The sequence below is a fragment of the Arvicanthis niloticus genome, chromosome 2 (genome assembly GCF_011762505.2).
Source record: "Arvicanthis niloticus isolate mArvNil1 chromosome 2, mArvNil1.pat.X, whole genome shotgun sequence".
Classification (NCBI taxonomy): Eukaryota; Metazoa; Chordata; class Mammalia; order Rodentia; family Muridae; genus Arvicanthis; species Arvicanthis niloticus.
The window spans coordinates 11,902,672-11,919,270 of record NC_047659.1 but is presented as its reverse complement, the minus strand read 5'-3'; the positions used below and the strand labels follow the sequence as shown (position 1 = coordinate 11,919,270).

General features: G+C 41.9%; 1 protein-coding gene across 9 annotated transcripts in view; it reads left to right on the top strand.

Annotated features, from left to right (window-relative positions):
* The first annotated feature begins 761 nt into the window (after positions 1 to 761).
* Gapvd1 (GTPase activating protein and VPS9 domains 1) overlaps positions 762 to 16,599 on the top strand; it is a 76,754-nt gene continuing 60,916 nt past the window's right edge. For 4 of the 9 annotated variants that reach the window (XM_034493977.2, XM_034493978.2, XM_034493974.2 and 1 more), the window contains exon 1: positions 1,204 to 1,367. The gene's annotated coding sequence lies outside the window, so the exon portion shown is untranslated. Of the gene's footprint in view, positions 780 to 1,203; positions 1,368 to 16,599 lie in introns of those variants that run through there. The other 5 variants (XM_034493979.2, XM_034493976.2, XM_076928567.1 and 2 more) reach the window with 3 other exon arrangements.

The following is a 16,599-nucleotide window of genomic DNA, read 5'->3' as shown; positions in this document are numbered from 1 at the left end:
CCACTTGCTTTTTCATCTGGTTGGTTCTTTGTACGATGTAACAGACCAGACTGATAATCTTTAATTGAACTCACTTTCAGACTCTATTGAATGGCAACATGGTGCCAAAGACATTTTACTAGCTAATCACAATGCTATTGCAACAACGTAGCAAATAGAAACCAAATTCTGACAAAAATATTTCCTTTTTGAGGCACTGTCTTAAAGGATAGCTCCAGCTGGTCTAGACATCCTCAGTAGCTCAGGCTAGTTTAAACTTTTGTCTAATTCTGAGATTTTTGTCTCAGCCTCCCAACGGTTTAGACTACAGGTGAGAGCTACCATGCCAGTTAAATTCTGATGATTTTTAAAGAAATTGCATGGAAGACAGGTGGAAAGCTGTCTGGGATCTGATTTATGTTTGAAATAGTTGGGAAGATGAGTTTTCACCTCCCTCCCCCATTGCGGGTGGGGCAGGAGACTTTTAGTGTTGGAGGCTATATTCATTGTCTTCAATGTTTTAAAGTGCTGTCAAGTGGGAACCAATTGTCCTTGATTCCAGGCAGTATAACTAGTAGCAAAGGGAGGGAAGACAAGGGAAGCAGATTTCAGCTCAGCAGGAGGCGGAACTTTCTAACATTTAGAGCTGTCCAACAGAGAGGAGCAGACTGCACTTCTTAGAGGTAGTGAGCTGCCTGATACGGGAACAACCGAAATAGAAGTGAGAGGGGGAGGCCATCTGGCTGAACGTGCAGGAGGATATTCCTGCCTGGGTGGGAACTGCACCGATGACCTTTAAGGTATGTTCTAACTAAGGTTTCTATGACTGCTCACTTCTGTTAACTTGACGCGTCATGTGTCATTTTTGTTTAAAAAACAAAACAAAATCGACCTAAACCTATTTAATGTAACTGTATGGTTTACAATAGAAATCGACAAAACGAGTAGTGGGCAATTAGATTTATTAGCTAAAAATGAAGATACCGCGTCCAATTGGCATAGCTTTTAAGTGAAAGGGAGAGAGAGAGAGAGATCATTGGATGGTGTTCCGAGCAAGTGAGGAGTCATTTTTTTCCCACACGTCTTCTCCAGCACCAGGTACACGGAGACGTGAGGGCGGGGGATCGGCGGACAGGTCCGGGTAGGGCGGTTCGCCACCCGGAGCGGAAGGGCGGCCGCAGTCCGGACCACCGATCCCAGGGGCCCCCGCGGCGCCGCGCACGCGCACTAGTGAGGGGGCAGCGCCGCCGCAGGAGGCAGGGAAACCGACTGGCGATCTGTGGCGGCGGCTGGGCGGCTGGGTGGCAGTTCGCAGCGAGGGCGACGGCTCCGAGGCCGAGTGGCCGTCCGGCGAGGACCGGGGCGCCGTCCTCCGCATGACCTCACCGGTGAGTGCGCGTTCCCGGCCGGCCCGCGCCGCGTGCCCTGCCGTCTGGCCTAGCACCGTAGCCCGCGCCTGACGGCCGCCCCGCCCGGATCCCCGGGCCCCGGGCCTGCCCCGCGCTCGGCGACGCTCGGGTGGGAAGCCGCGGGGCCGGGCCCTGCGAGAGGGGTGGCGGCGTGCGGGCCTCGGCGGCCCGCCTGAGGCGGCGGGGACACAGAGCGCATGGGGGATGGGGCGGGAGCGCGACGCGGCGGGAAGGGGCGCAGTAGCGCGGGTCGCCTCTGTGGACGTCCGAGGCAGGTGGGCAGCCGAGCCCCGGAGGCTTGGGAGCGCCGCCAGGGACGCGCCGGACGCTCCGAGTTGGGGACGCCGTGCACCCGCAAACGCGCGCCGGGCTTGGCGTCCGTGCACTTGCTGGTGGTGGTCTAGAAGTGTCTGTCTGTCCATTTCTCTTCTTTCAGTGTCGCCTTTTTATTGAGGGACAGAATTGTCACGGGTGCTAGCTGGGCAGACCTCAGAAACGAACGGGATTCAGTGGATAATTCTAAATAGAGATGAGGTGTCAGATGAACGGCAGGGATGAGAAGGACTCTGTTTTTTTTTTTTTTTTTTTAACGTTAAAATTCAATTAAATTACGCTTAATAAAATGAAAATTTTGAGTTTGAGCAAAAAAGATGAGGGCTTGGAACTAGAGTTCCCAACTCGGGGTTGCTTGGTGGATTGAATGTAGCTAGAATGTAACTGGTCCTTTAGGGAGAATGAGGGTAAAATGACACCTTTATTTACAAATCAGTAATTGAAACTGACTGTTGCCTTTAGTTATAAAAGCAGGCACCAAACCACAATAGTATTAGCAATCCCTGTGAGTTTGCTACCAATAGAAATTACAGATATTTTTGTGTCATGTTTACAGTTGGAGCCTTCTGAAAATATCTGTTTATTGATGGATTTCTTTGAGTTAGTTTCTGTTATATCTTATGTAATAAGATACTGCTATACATGTCAGTTTCTCATTTCATAATATGTCAGTATAATAATTTTCTTTTGTACTCATAGGAGTTTGGTTTTAAAAGCAATTTAAGAAGGGAACCTTAAACTTGCCCAGACTATCAAAGAGGTAGATCTGTGCACAAAATGATTAAGAATTCCTGAAATAAAGATAAGCTTTGGAGGGGACTTAACAGTTACCAGATTTTATCATTCAGTAAGAAAGAAGAGAGGGGGAAAAAGATAAAAAAAGAAAAAGGAAAAGAAAGCCAGACAAAATGAGACTATATTCACGCAAAAGAATTTTATAATCAAGGATTGAATAGCCCTGTTCACCTAAAACTGGTTATGTACACAAACTGGCTTCAAACTCGCTGTGTGGTCCTTCTACCTCAGTCTTCCAGGTGCTGGGGATGTAGTATAAGCCACCACTCCTGCACTTAGAAAATTATATATATATATGAATGGTGCCAGTGTAGCTTTGAAAGATAGACAAGACTGTAGATATTTCATCTAGTGTACTGGGGAATCAGCAAAATGTTGTACAGAAGAAGAGGAAGTGAATGTTTTGGCCTTTTGATTTTTGTGCTGAGGCATCGGCACAGTTTCAAACCCCTGAAGCTTGTGAAAAGAAATTTAGAGTTTACTAATTTTCCTTTTACCTTCTTGTGTTTGTGTGTTGTATGCAAATGTAAATGTTCATGTGTTTACATGTGTGTGCATGTGTTTTTGGAAGCCAGAGTTTCATGCTGAATGTCTTCCTGTCTCTCCACCTTAGTTTTTGAGATAAGATCTTCTACTGGCTTGCCAGCAAGCCTCAAGGTTCCACCATCTTTGGTTCCCCGTCCAGGAATTACAGGCCCTGGTTACTGTAGTGGGTTTTTACACAGGGGCTGGGCATCTGAACTCAGGTCCTCAGGTTTGTGTGGGAAGCACTCCAGCACCTGAGCCGTTCCCAGCCCTCCTTTGGAACCTATGACTCTGCACATGCTTTGCAAGAACACTACAGCCAACACCATTGTGGTTTTCTTAAAATCATCAAGGTGATGAAGGTTTTAAATAGGAAGAGATCCTTATTTTTTTCTAAGTGAAAAGTAGCAGGCCCAACTATAATATGTCTTCAGTTGTTATTTTTTCATATATGAAAAATAATACAGTTATACAGAGTCGGGAAGCTGGTAAATTGTTTTCTTAAAATTCTCTTTCAAGTTCTTCTGGTTCTGGTACTTTCCGGGTGCAACCTGCTCAGGGCCACAGGCATTCTGGACAGGTGTTCTATTACTGAGCTGTGTGAAAAGTCACACAGTTCTCTAGGTTTTTTCATTTTGAGACAGGGTCTCACAAAGTTGCCAAGGGTAGTCTGGAACTCTCTGTGTAATCCAGACGGCCCTCAAAGTGGCAAATCTTTGTCCTCTGATCCTTTGTTTTCTTTGTGCCATGTATCTATCCATCTGCTGTTATGTTATTTATATATTTATTGAATATTATAATTTTTTTCTTCCTTCCTTCCTTGCCATCTTCATGACAACATTGTCTTCATTTCTTGTCTTCATTTCTGTGCTAGAATAAGGGCTGCTGCATAGTAGGTGCTCAGTAAATGGTCCATGGATAAAGGAGTCAGTCAGTCTTTCTCTGTCTCTCTGTCTCTGTCTCTTTCCCTCCCTCCCTCCTTCCTTCCCCCCCCCCCCCAACCCCCCTCTAGCTCCTTCTGGTTTCCAACTTGATATGTAGCCAAGGATGATTTTTTTTTTTAAAGACAGATGTCTCGCTATGTAGCCCTGGCTAGCCTGGAACTCACATGTAACCGAGCTGACTTTGAACTTCCTGTCCTTCCTCAGCCTTCCGAGTTGGGATTATAAGTGTGCCACCATGCCTGGCTTATCTAGGAAGTTACTTCACAAACGCCGTGCACTACTTCTGTGGCATGTGTTTTCATGTGGGCATTGCATTAGCCCTTATTAGCACATGATGCCATGTAGGATTTGGCTGTACTAACTTTCCCATCATCAGGAAATGAAAGGCAAGAGGTCTGGAGGTCAAGTTCTTTTTGGTTCTGCTGAGGTTTCCTTTGCTTGTTTTTGAAGGCAGGGTCTTGCCATGTATCCAGGCTTTCTTGGAACTTGTCTCAGTCTCACCAGCTGGACTGTTTTTTCTTAATTACTCTCTTTTATGCTGAGGGATATAAATTGTTTTTGTCAAAAAAGAAGAAAAGAAGTTCTAGACAGTATATTGATAATAGTTTTATTATTAAATTAGGGAATGCAAATTGAAATAAATAAATGGGTGCCACATCTTCCATGGAGGTAATGTGTGTGTGTGTGGAGAGGAGAGAGAGAGGGGGAGGGGGAGGGGGAGGGGGAGGGAGGGAGGGAGGGAGGGAGGGAGGGAGGGAGGGAGGGAGAGAGAGAGAGAGAGAGAGAGAGAGAGAGAGAGAGAGAGAGAGAGAGTCTCATAGAGAAGCCCTGGCATGCCTGGAGCTTCCTATGCAGACCAGGTTGGCTTGCAATTTACACAGATCCACTTGCTTCTGCCTCCCTCATGCTGGGATTAAAGGCATGAGCCACTACACTCAGCTGATTAAAAGAAGTTTTAATCTGACAATAACTGGTGACTATGTAGCAGAAATGATAATTTTAGAAACAACATATAGAGTATAAGTTGTTACAGTTGCCATTGGAGATTGTATTTGTAGTTCTTCCTATGGTAATTCTTATTGAAGTTGAAATGTTTGTAAGGGAATAAAGATAGGAGGTGGTGACAACAGTGATGGTATATGTGAATTCCCCTCCTTTCACTTCCTTCACATTTGTTTGATTTTGGTTTTTGATACAGGGTTTCTTTGTGTAGCCCTGGCTGTCCTGGAGCTCATGCCTGACTCTGCCTCCTGAGTACTGGGGTCAAAGGTGTGTAGCACCACTGCACAGCATCTTTTCTTTTCCTAAAGACTAAAGCAAGACTGCTCATGTAGCTTGATGGTAGAGCAGTAGCCTACATGTGTGAAGCTTGCACTGTAATCCTAATAACATGCAGGCACATGTGCATGAGGAAGGACTGCAGTGGTGTTAACAGTTCTGGAGAGCTGAGTACAAGTGTTACGTTGTTCTACAGCTTTTCTCTTCCCCATTGCCTGCTGATGGATGGGACCTTTAAAATCTGTAACTTAAATCACCCCCCCCACCGTCACCCCCCCCATCATCATCATCACACATACACACACACCTCCGATGGATGTAGTTTCAGCACTTAGGAGGCAGAGACTGGTGGATCTTTTTGAGTTTAAGGCCAGTCTGATCTTCATGATGAGGCCTAGGCTAGCCAGAACTATATAGTGAGACTCTCAAAAAAACAAAACAAAACAAACAAACAAACAAAAAAACCAACCCACAGCAAAAAGTAAAAAACATTTCCTTGTTTTGTTTCCTGTTTTTCTTTCCTTGTTTATTTTGCAGTGTGCGTGATCCGACTCTAGCCATAGCATGTGGGGCACTTGGCTTTACTATGTAGCTGGACCCAGCATCAGTCACATTTACAGTGCAATGACAGATCCATCATTTGGTTGTCAAATGCCATTTTCTTCTTTTGTATTTTCCTTATGATTTTCTATGAGGTGCTGGGAGTTGAACCCAGGGCTTCTCCCACTGAGTTATATCTGATCCTCAGAGTGCCACTCTAGTTGGATTTGTCCCAGAGTTCTTTTAAGTCAGATTCATATTAAACAAACATTTTTAGCTGGCATGCTAAACTGATTTTAAGTTTCTCTCATTGTGCACCATAAGAAACACCCACTGATGCCAGTTTCACTAATGAGATATTTTTGATTAAGGAGTCTCACAAGATTTTTCTTGTAAAGGTATTCTTTTTTCTTTTTAAATAAATAATCTATGGAATAATAATCTTTTCTGCTTTCTCAAAGTCATCTTTCAGTGAGGGGATCCGTATATGTATAAACCAGAAAGTGATGATGGGTGTCTTCCTTTACTGCTTTCCACCTTCTTTCTTTCTGTTTTTCCAGAGATGGGGTTTCTTTGTGTAGTTCTCACTGTGTTGGAACTCTCTGTAGACCAAGCTGGCTTCAAACTCACTCATTCCACTCACTGGCTCCTGCCTCCCGAATGCTGGGATTAAAGGTGTACACCATCACCCAGCTTCTATTTTATGCTTCAAGATAAGTTTGCTCATTTAACCTGGAGCTCACTGATTGGATAGACAGGCTGGCAACAAGCCTCTGGGATCCTCCTGTCTCTGCTTTCCTAGTTCTGGGATTACAAGCATGTGTCATCACAGCAGACTTTTTATGTAGGTAATGGGATAGAATTTAGGACCTCATGCTTGCATGACAAGCATTTTATCCACGGAGACATCTCTCTAGGACTTCTGTCCTCCTTGTCCCCCCCATTTTTTTGAGGTAGGATCTCACTTTGTAGCCCAGATGAGCCTCAGACTTGGAATGGCAGTTTGGGAGACCTTATCTTCTTCTTCTTTTTTTTTTTTTTGGTTTTTTGAGACAGGGTTTCTCTGTGTAGCCCTGGCTGTCCTGGAACTCACTCTGTAGACCAGGCTGGCCAGACCTTATCTTCTTAAACAATGGGTTTACAAGCAGGAGCCAACATCTCTGATTTATGATTTCACTGTATGTGTAAACTTCTAAAGGGTACTGGGATTGTATTTGTGTGTCCCCTGTTTGTTTGAAAAGGGTTGCATGTGTGACTTTGAACTCCTGATCCTCTTGTCCATACCTCTCAAGTTCTGGTACCATCATGCCTGGCCTAGATTCTAGATTTAAGAAGTGAGCTCTTCTCTCTTGGTGCCTTCTTGGATCCTGTCCCAGTGCAGCCGTTTCTTTGTCCACTAGCTGGTTCTACTGAGCATGCTGAGCTACTCTCCTTTGGTGCACACAGCACCTACAACAACTGTACAAGGAACTACCGTCTGACAATAGGATTTTGGAGACTGTACAGGTATAGTCTAACTTTTTGTTGGTGTAGCTAACTGTGAAATTTGTTACTTTTTAAATGTAATGAACTATAGTTAAATAAACTGCATAAAATACTAAATAAGTATTTAAAAAACTACCCTTCATGTTTACAGAAAAGTTTAAGAGAAGAAGCAGGTACATCTTGCTACTAAGGCATTTACTTTATTCTTTGATCTTTTCTATTTTTCTTTCCTTTTTTTAAAAAGAATTATTTAATATATATGATTACACTGTACCTGTCCTTAGACACACCAGAAGAGGACATCAGAATTATAGTTGGTTGTGAGCCACCATGTGGGTGCTGGGAATTGAACTCAGGACCTCTAGAAAAGCAGTCAGTGCTCTTAACCACTGAGCCATCTCTCCTGGCTTCTATTTTTCTTTCTTTGAGACACAGTTTTAAAATGTAGTCTAAGCTGGCCTCAAACTTGAGATCATGCCTCAGTGTTGGGATTACAGGTAGGCACCATGATTTCCATTTCTTTCTAGAATTATTTCAAGGGAAGATGTATATTGGGGAGAATTGTTTGCATATTCTAGGAATCTTAAGGGTAAATTATAATTTTTGTCTTTTTAAGCTTGTGCAAATAGAATCCAATCCCTCTGGAAGAATAGTGTTTTTTACTCACATATACTTTTTTTTCCCAGAGACAGGGTTTCTCTGTGTAGCCCTGGCCGACCTGGGACTTGCTCTGTAGACCAAGCTGCCTCAAACTCAGAGATCCGCCTGCCTCTGCCTCTTGAGTGCTGGGATTAAAGGCATGTACCACTATTGCTCAGCTGGAAATGTTTTTAGTTAAGTATTTGTGGCATATAAACTACACAAACTAGTGTTTATATAGAATTTCTTATGATTCTTAACTTCTGAAGTAATTGCTTTCAAGATGTTTTCATTGTAAAAGCATTGGAACTAGTAATTTCTTTATGAAATAATACATTTTGGAAATTGCTTAAATAATAGTATATTAGTATTTATTACTATTACTAAATAATAACTATTATTATTGTTATTATTTGAGACAGGGTCTCACTATGTATCCTTGGCTGTTGTGGAACTTGCTCTTTAGCTCAGGCTGGCCTTGAACTTAGAACTTAGAAGAGATCCTCCCACCTCTGCCTCCTGAGTGCTAGGATTAAAAATGAGTACCATCATCCTTACGACTTTATAAAAACATTTCCAATAGTCCAGTTCTGTTTTGTTCCTAGGGTGGGACCGAGTTCTGGACTCTTCAGTGGAGTGCCCAGAGGAAGTATTCAATATAAATTGATACCTCAATTTCTCAGGGTTTTTGTGTGTAAATGAATGAGTTAGGAAAGGTTTATTTAGAAAATGTATTAACAGGGATAGCAAGATAGCCCAGTGGGTGGTAAAGTTGCTTGCTTTGTAAGTGTGACAGCTTCAGTTCCATCCCTGGGACATGTAAAGGTAGGAGAGAATCAAGTCCACATGGTCGTCCTCTAACTTCTATATGCACCACTACACACATCACACATGCGCATATAATAGTAATGAAAGAGTAACATCTAGAAACAGACTTTTTAGGAGTCTTTATAATATAATAAATAGTAATAATAATTGTTTTGAGATTTATATGTATGGCTATTTTGCCTGCATATGTGTCTGTGTAACACACACATACACTACCTGTGGATACCAAAAGAGGATGTCATATCTCCTGGAATTGGAATTACAGTTGGTGGTATGAATTTAACCTGGTTTCTCTGGAAGAGAAGTCAGTGTTCTTAACTGCTGAGCTGTCTCTTATATAGCTACCCTATATCTTTTTGAGTGTGAAGATGAATCTGATATCTGCTAAGTATTTCTACCTGAAAGAAGTATTTACATAATTTACATAATTTACAGTCAGTTGTGGTGGTGTATATTTGTGCTTTTTTCTTTTGTTAGTTTTTCGAGACAGGTTTTTTCCATAGCTCTAGCTGTCCTAGAACTCACTCTGTAGACTAGGCTGGTTTCAGACTCACAGTGATCAGCCTGCCTCTGCCTCCCAAGTGCTGAAATCAAAGGTGTGCACAACCATGTCTAACATGTGGCATATATACTTGGAATCTGAGCCATTCAGTTCTGGAGGCAAGAAGAACAAGAGTTAAAGGCTAGCCTTGGCTGTCGAGTGAGTTTTAGAGCTCTTTGAGATACTGTCTCAAAAACAGACACAAAAATCCCCATCCAAAACACCAACAACAAAACACTGTGTTGTGTTGTTTTGTGCATGTTTTATGTGCATGTGTGCTGTGGTTCAAACCCAGGACCTCATGCATGCAAGAGACATCTAGGCCACAGTTTTGCCTAGGCCTGTGAATGTGTTTATACACCTTTCTTAGTAAGTGATTTTCTTAAGACAAGGCTGTACACATACTTTTGTAACTATAAAGCAGACAAGATGTCTGCTCATTATCTAGGCTGTCTTTCCAGAAAGGTGCTTGCTTGGTCTTGCTTCTATGTAATTCTGATACACCCACACAGAGACTAGAAGAAAACATGTGTCAAACATGTTCAGTTCTCCTTTTTCTTCTGTTGTTTACTAATGGATATTTTATTATTTTCTATGATTCTTGAAGAACTGAGTAGTGGCTTTCAATTGGAGAAGTAAAAATATTAAAAAATGGCCAACAGCTAGTAGCTCTTTTCGTTTACCTCATGATCAGAGCCAAGTAGCACCCTCCAAAGCAGTTATTTGGACTAAATATTTTCTTAAAACTTTGTGGTGCTTTAGCTCAAACCCGTGCCCTGCACATGTTAGGCAAGCACTCTCCCATTGAGCTACATTCTCATTTTAAATGTTTATGGTTTTAAAATTTTAGAAATTTGTAGGGTAGCTCAGCAGTTAGGAACACTTACTGCTCTTGCAGAGATCCTGGCTTCAGATCCCAGCACCCACGAGGCAGCTCACAGCTGTCTGCAGTTCATTTCCAGGGAGCTGACGCCCTCTTTTGACCTCCATGGGCATAAGGCACACATGTGGTACACATGCATCTAGCCAGGCAAGGAACACATAGCCAAATAAAATTTAAAAATTTAAAACTTAGATTAAACTGATCTATTTTTAACCCATTCTGAATATATATTATGTTTAAAGGGTGTAGTACCTCAGACAGATTTCGAGATGCTTATAAATAAAAATATTGCTTTTTTTTTTTCTTCTGGAGATAGAGTACCACTGTGCAGCCCAGTCTAGCCTTGAACTTCTAGTATTCCTTCTGCTTCAGTCTTTGAAGTGCTGGAATGATTAGGCATGAGCTGCGCACATCTGATCAAGGGCTTTCTATACCAGAGAAAAGTAAGAAAGAAACAGTTTTATGATTTTTTCCATCTCTCCAGTCCAAACAAGTTTATTTTTATTTTTTAAAGATTTATTTATTTTATGAGTACACTGTGACTGTCTTCAGACACACCAGAAGAGGGTGTCCATTTAAATGGTTATGAGCCACCATGTGGTTGCTGAGAATTGAACTCAGGACCTCTGGGAGAGCAGTCAGTGCTCTTAACCACTGAGCCATCTCTCTAACACCAACAAGTGCTCTTTTAACTGAAACATCTCTCTAGCTCCTTTTATAAAAAAATTAATTTTATTTTATGTGTATGTTTGTGTCTTGAGTCTATGTATGTGGACCACATGTGTGCAGGAGCCTATGGGAGCCAGGAAGAGGGTATGGGATCCCCTGGAACTGGAATTATAGGCAAATACAGGTCCTGTAGATGAACAGCAGGTGCTCTTAACTGCTGAGCCATCTCTCCAGTCCCCAAAACTAGTCTTGTGAGGGAAACAGATGTGAGTAAATGTTTACAGTTAAATGTGGTATTTATAAGATCGTTTTGTGAGGGGTGCTCATCTCTAGTGTGGATTTCTTAGATCCCTGAAGAAGCATCAGAGTTTCTAGAACTGAGTAACAGCTGGTGCTGAGCCATCTTTCTAGCCCTGAACTTTTGTTTCATCGTTTTAAAACATATAAGAATTTGCAGTGACAGTAAGAGCTAACACTTTTTTAAAAAAAGATTTATTTTATTTATATTAGTATACTGTAGCTGTCTTCAGATACACCAGAAGAGGGCATCAGATTCCATTACAGATGGTTATGAGCCACCATGTGGTTGCTGGGAATTGAACTCAGGTCTTCTGGAAGAGCAGTCAGTGCTCTTTACTGCTGAGCCATCTCTCTCCAGCCCAAGAGCTAACACTTATTGAGGTTGTTTTTTTTTTTTTTTTTTTTTTTGACATTATATAAAGTAGTAGAAATTATGAATTCCATTCTACAAGGATATTTTAATTTATTTTTAAGGATTAATTTTTTACTTTATATGTATGAGTCTTTTGCCTGTGTGTCCATCTGTGTACCTCATAAGTACCAAGTGCTTTAGGAGATCAGAGGAGGACATCTGATTCCCTGGAACTGGACTTAGAGGCAGTTTGAGCCACCATGGGGTGCTGGGAACTGCAGGAGCAGTGAGCACTCCTACCTCTGAGCCATTTCTCTAGACCCAATGAGGAGATTTTGTTTTTCTTAATGAGGGCATTTTAGTGGTTGGTTTATATTGAACAGCTATTTTCAGGCCAAGGAGATGACTCAGTAGGAAAAAGTATTTGCTGTGAAAGTCTGTTGACCTGAGTTCCATTCCTAGCACTGGTGTGAAAGTGGAAGGAAAGAACTGACTGGGGAAAGTTGCCCTCTGACCTCTATGTTCCTTCTGTGTCTTGCATGCTCTGTCACCCCACACCCACACACCATAATAACATGTTTTAGGCAGGAGTTTTCTTTTGGGTAGAAACACAGACAATCATAGTAATGCTGATTGAAGTTTAATGAGTGCTTAGGATTATTGTAACATCAACATTCCAGCTTGGAGCTGTACCTCAGTTGTTAGAGTGCTTGTGCACCATCAGTGAAGCCCTTTACAAATTGTCCGGGCGTTGTAGTGCACACTTGTAATCCCAGTGCTCTGAAGGTGGAGTGAGAAACTCAAGGGCATCCTTGACTACACAGGTGAATTTGAAGCCAGTTCGGGCTGCATGAACTGCCTTAAAAACAGTATCAACAAAGATACAAAATGTGGTAAATGTGATAAATTGCACCTTGTAGGTACTACTTGTTTTTCTTTTTAAAAAAGATTCATTATTATTTTATGTGTATGGGTGTTTTGCCTACATGTATGTCTGTGCAACATGTATTTGTTGTGTCTGAGGAGGCCAGAAGAAGGTGTCAGATTCCCTGGGACTGGAGTTATAGTCAGTTTCCATTTGGGTGCAAGGAATTGAACTTGGGTCCTCTGGATGAGCAGCCATTGGTCTTAGCCACTGAGCCATCTCTCCGGTTCCTTATTTACTTTTAAAATTGTGTGTGTGTAGACTGGCAGAGGACATCAGACCATCCTAGGATTGGAGTTAATAGGCAGTTGTAAGCCATCTTACGTTCTTCCAAGAGAACAACAAGCACAGCAAGCATGTACCACCATGCCTGGCTTTTTTGCTAATATTCTGGGTTAATTCCTAGCAATTTTTTCTAAATTTTTATATATTACTTCCTTCTTAGAATTCGAGGAAGTTGAGATTATTTAGTCCTAAAGTCCAACTAAAACTTACATTGCCAGACAGTTGGAAGCTTTTCAAGAAGGCTGGGTGTTGTCGCACTCTGACTTACATATAAGTACTTGTTCTAAGAGTTGAAGGAGTTATTTACTTACATTTAATTAATTTATTCAGTTTCAAACACGTTTATATTTTGGCCATACTCCTCTCTCATTCTCTCTTACTTCTTCCATCCTTCTTTTCCCAACAAGTTCCAGTTCTAATTCTACTGAGTGAGGCAACTATCAGCAGTAACCTTGACTATAATAAGGCTCTCATAGCTGGGAGACAGATGAATGGCATAGTAGACAGACAGACAGACAGACAGACAGACAGACAGACAGACACACACACACACACACACACACACACACACACACAGAGGAGGGGAGGAGAAAGATTGAGATTGTATGTGTGTTACTAGGGAAAACCAAATCCCAAAACTAGACATAACTAAATTCTCATTTCAACTTCACATGTTACTAATTTGACCTAGGGAAATTAAATTGTTTTTACTTTCCTCAGCTGTGTAGCTCTGTGTTGTAATCAAAACTACTTATATATCATCAGGTGTAGTGGTATGCACCTTTAATTCCAGCAGTTGGGAGGTAGAGCCAGTGAACCCCTCCACCTTGTTTTTTTGAGACAGGATTTCTCTGTGAAGCTCTGGGTGCCCTGGAACTTGTTTTATAGACCAGGCTGGCCTTGAACTCACAGAGATCCCTCTACCTCTGCCTCTGCCTCCCCAGTGAGCTTCAAGACTCCGTATCAAAACAACAACAATAACAACAACAACCCACAAAAGCAAAACAAATAAACAAAATCCCAAAAAACTTTAGGTGGCTCTGTGGGTAGAGGGGTTTGCCATCAATGTTGAGAGCCTGAGTGCCATCCTAGGGTAGAGGGAGAGAACTAGCTATTCTCAGATGTTTGACTTCCACATGCTCTGTGAGACCTTACCCCCCCCCCCCCCCAAGTAAATCCATGAATAACAAACTAAGGAGAAGGAAACTCTTACCTTCAGGACTGGAAGTGTTGGTGGGGCACATGCTTAGCATGCATATGGGCATAGGTTCAGCTTCCAGCGTCAAACTAAAGGAAGACAAAACATCAGTGTTTCATGGATGAAACTGGAGTATTTAGGCGCTCAGGTGATGCAGAGTGCAAGCTTTAAATGTGGTGGTTACTACTATTTCCTAACACCTATGTACTTACTACCTCTAGTCAGTTGAAACTATTCATCTACAACCATTCTGCATTGTTTCTATTTCTGTCACTCTCCAGGTAGACACATTGTCATTGTAGCCCAGTTTGGTCTAGCTTACTGTATAGCTTAGGCTGGCCTTGAACTTGTAGCAACTCTTTTATATCAAACCCCTGCCCCCCAGTGGTGGTATTACATATATAAACTAATGCTTTTTCTCCCTCTCTCTTTTTTTTTTTTTCTTATTTTATATTTGTGGATGTTTTGCTGCATGTATGGATGAGACCCACACATGCCTGGTGACTGTGGAGATCAGAAAAGGGAGTTGGATCCCCTGGAACTGGGGTTACCTGGTTGTATACCACCTTGTGGTGGCTAGGACTTGAACCAAGGTCACCTGCCAGAGTAACTACTGCTCTTAACTGCTGTGTTACCTGTGCAGACCTGGCTTTATATATGTCCATTGCTGGGGACTGAACCCAGATAATCATTCTACTACTAAAGTCATCCCTACCTAAGACCCTGGTTATTTCAAATAGGGTTTATATATCTTAGGCTATTTTCAAACTCAGAATTCATCTGCTTCAGCCTCCTGAATGCTGGAATTGCTAGTTTGTACCACCATGTTTTGGGTCAGCCATAACTTCTGGTAGCTTAAGATAAGGTTTGCTGTGGGTGATAGTTAACATAAAAGCTGGCTTTTCATGGCTGATGCATTGCTGAGGTGTAGTGTTTGTTTGTCATGTGAGAGGGAGGTCGTGGATTCAAGTTCCTGCTCTGCAAGACCCAAAAAACCGAAACCAACCAACTAACCAACCAACAAAACCCTGGTGTTTCTTAAACAGTTCTGCTAAGGAAATATATTAACCTTGCTACACATATGAAACTGGTGCAAATTTGTATAATATTTTTTGTATTTTGTTTTTCTAATTTCAGCAAACTAAAAGAAAAAATAGTATTGTGTGTCACAGAATGTTGGTTCCTCAGAGAGAGGGAGAGAAGAAAGCCTGGGAGGGAGATACAAAAAGAGAGAGCCTAAGAGTAAACTAGATAGTAGGCTCTCTACTTGAACTCTAAATGCTGCCTATACGTCATTATACATTGGGATGCTTTTAACAAGAGATTCTCGTGAAATGTGAAATGTTATTCTATCCCAAAATGTTATTTTGGAATAATTTATATTTTTTTTGAGTCTTATAGCCCACACTGCCCTCAAATTTGCATTGTATTCGACCTTGAACCTTTGATCTTCCTGCCTTTACCTTCCCTGTGCTAGGATTATAGTTGTGTGTCAATGTGTCCTGTTAACTGTTGACGCTTGTACTAGATGTATTCTCCTTGGAACTTCTAGTGTAGCTCAAGAATTACACCTTATCAGGTTTTGTGCTTCCTCTCCATGCTCTTCCTTAGGGGAGATAAACTTACTTATTAGAGGTTGGCAAACTTTCTGTAGAGGCCAAATGGACTGTAGAAGACTGGTTATTATTTTTCCCTGCCGTCATAACATGAAAACAGTTATAGACAACATTACTAGATGGCATAGCTATGTTCCATAAAATCTTATTAAGGAGATGTAGAGGTGGCTCAGTGGATAAGAGCATGTGCTGCTCTTGCAGATCTGTGTTTGATTCCCAGCACCCGTGACTCTAGCTGCAGGGGATCTACTGCCCTAATCTTGTCTCTGTGGGCACTGCACCCATGCTCATGCACAAAGTCTGGGGCTGGGGAAATGGCTCAGCAGGTAAAGGTACTGGCCTTGCAAATCTGACAATTTGAATTTGATGAAAGATGAAAACTGGTTACAGATTTGTCCTCTGACATTTATGGACGCTGTGACATGTGTCCCTCCACCAATACACAATTATAATAAATTTTTTTTTGAGATATGTTGCCCTACTTAACAGACCTGAAATGCTCTATGCAGACCAAGCAGGCCTTGCACTTGCTTGCCTCTGCCTCCTGAGTGCTGGGATCAAAGGTATGTGCCACCGTGCTAGGCATAAATGAATTTTAAGTTAAATTAAATGGGTCATAAAATCACAAGTCATGAATCTGGGAAAGGGAGTGGTGGGAAGGAAAGGGTTGTTCATGGGATTGAGGATAATAGGGGCAGGGAAGAGTGATTATTGTGTTATCTACATGTATGAAATTATCAAAGAACAAACTTATTTAATTAAAAAAATCTCAAAAACAAACCCAAACCAACCTTTATGAGGAATGATGCTGAAACAGCCTGCTCATTTCTAGCTAGCCTAAATGATGGTTTGTTTTCAGGGCTTGTTTTTTGTTTGTTTGTTTGTTTGTTTTTGTTTTTCAAGACAGGGTTTCTCTATGTAGCCCTGGAATTCATTCTGTAGACCAGGCTGGCCTGGAATTCACAGAGATCCACCTGCCTCAGCCTTCCAAGTGCTGGGATTAAAGATGTGTGCCATCACCACCTGACTTCCTAAAAGATGTTTTATGGGTTGAAAAGCTTAAATTATTCCTCAG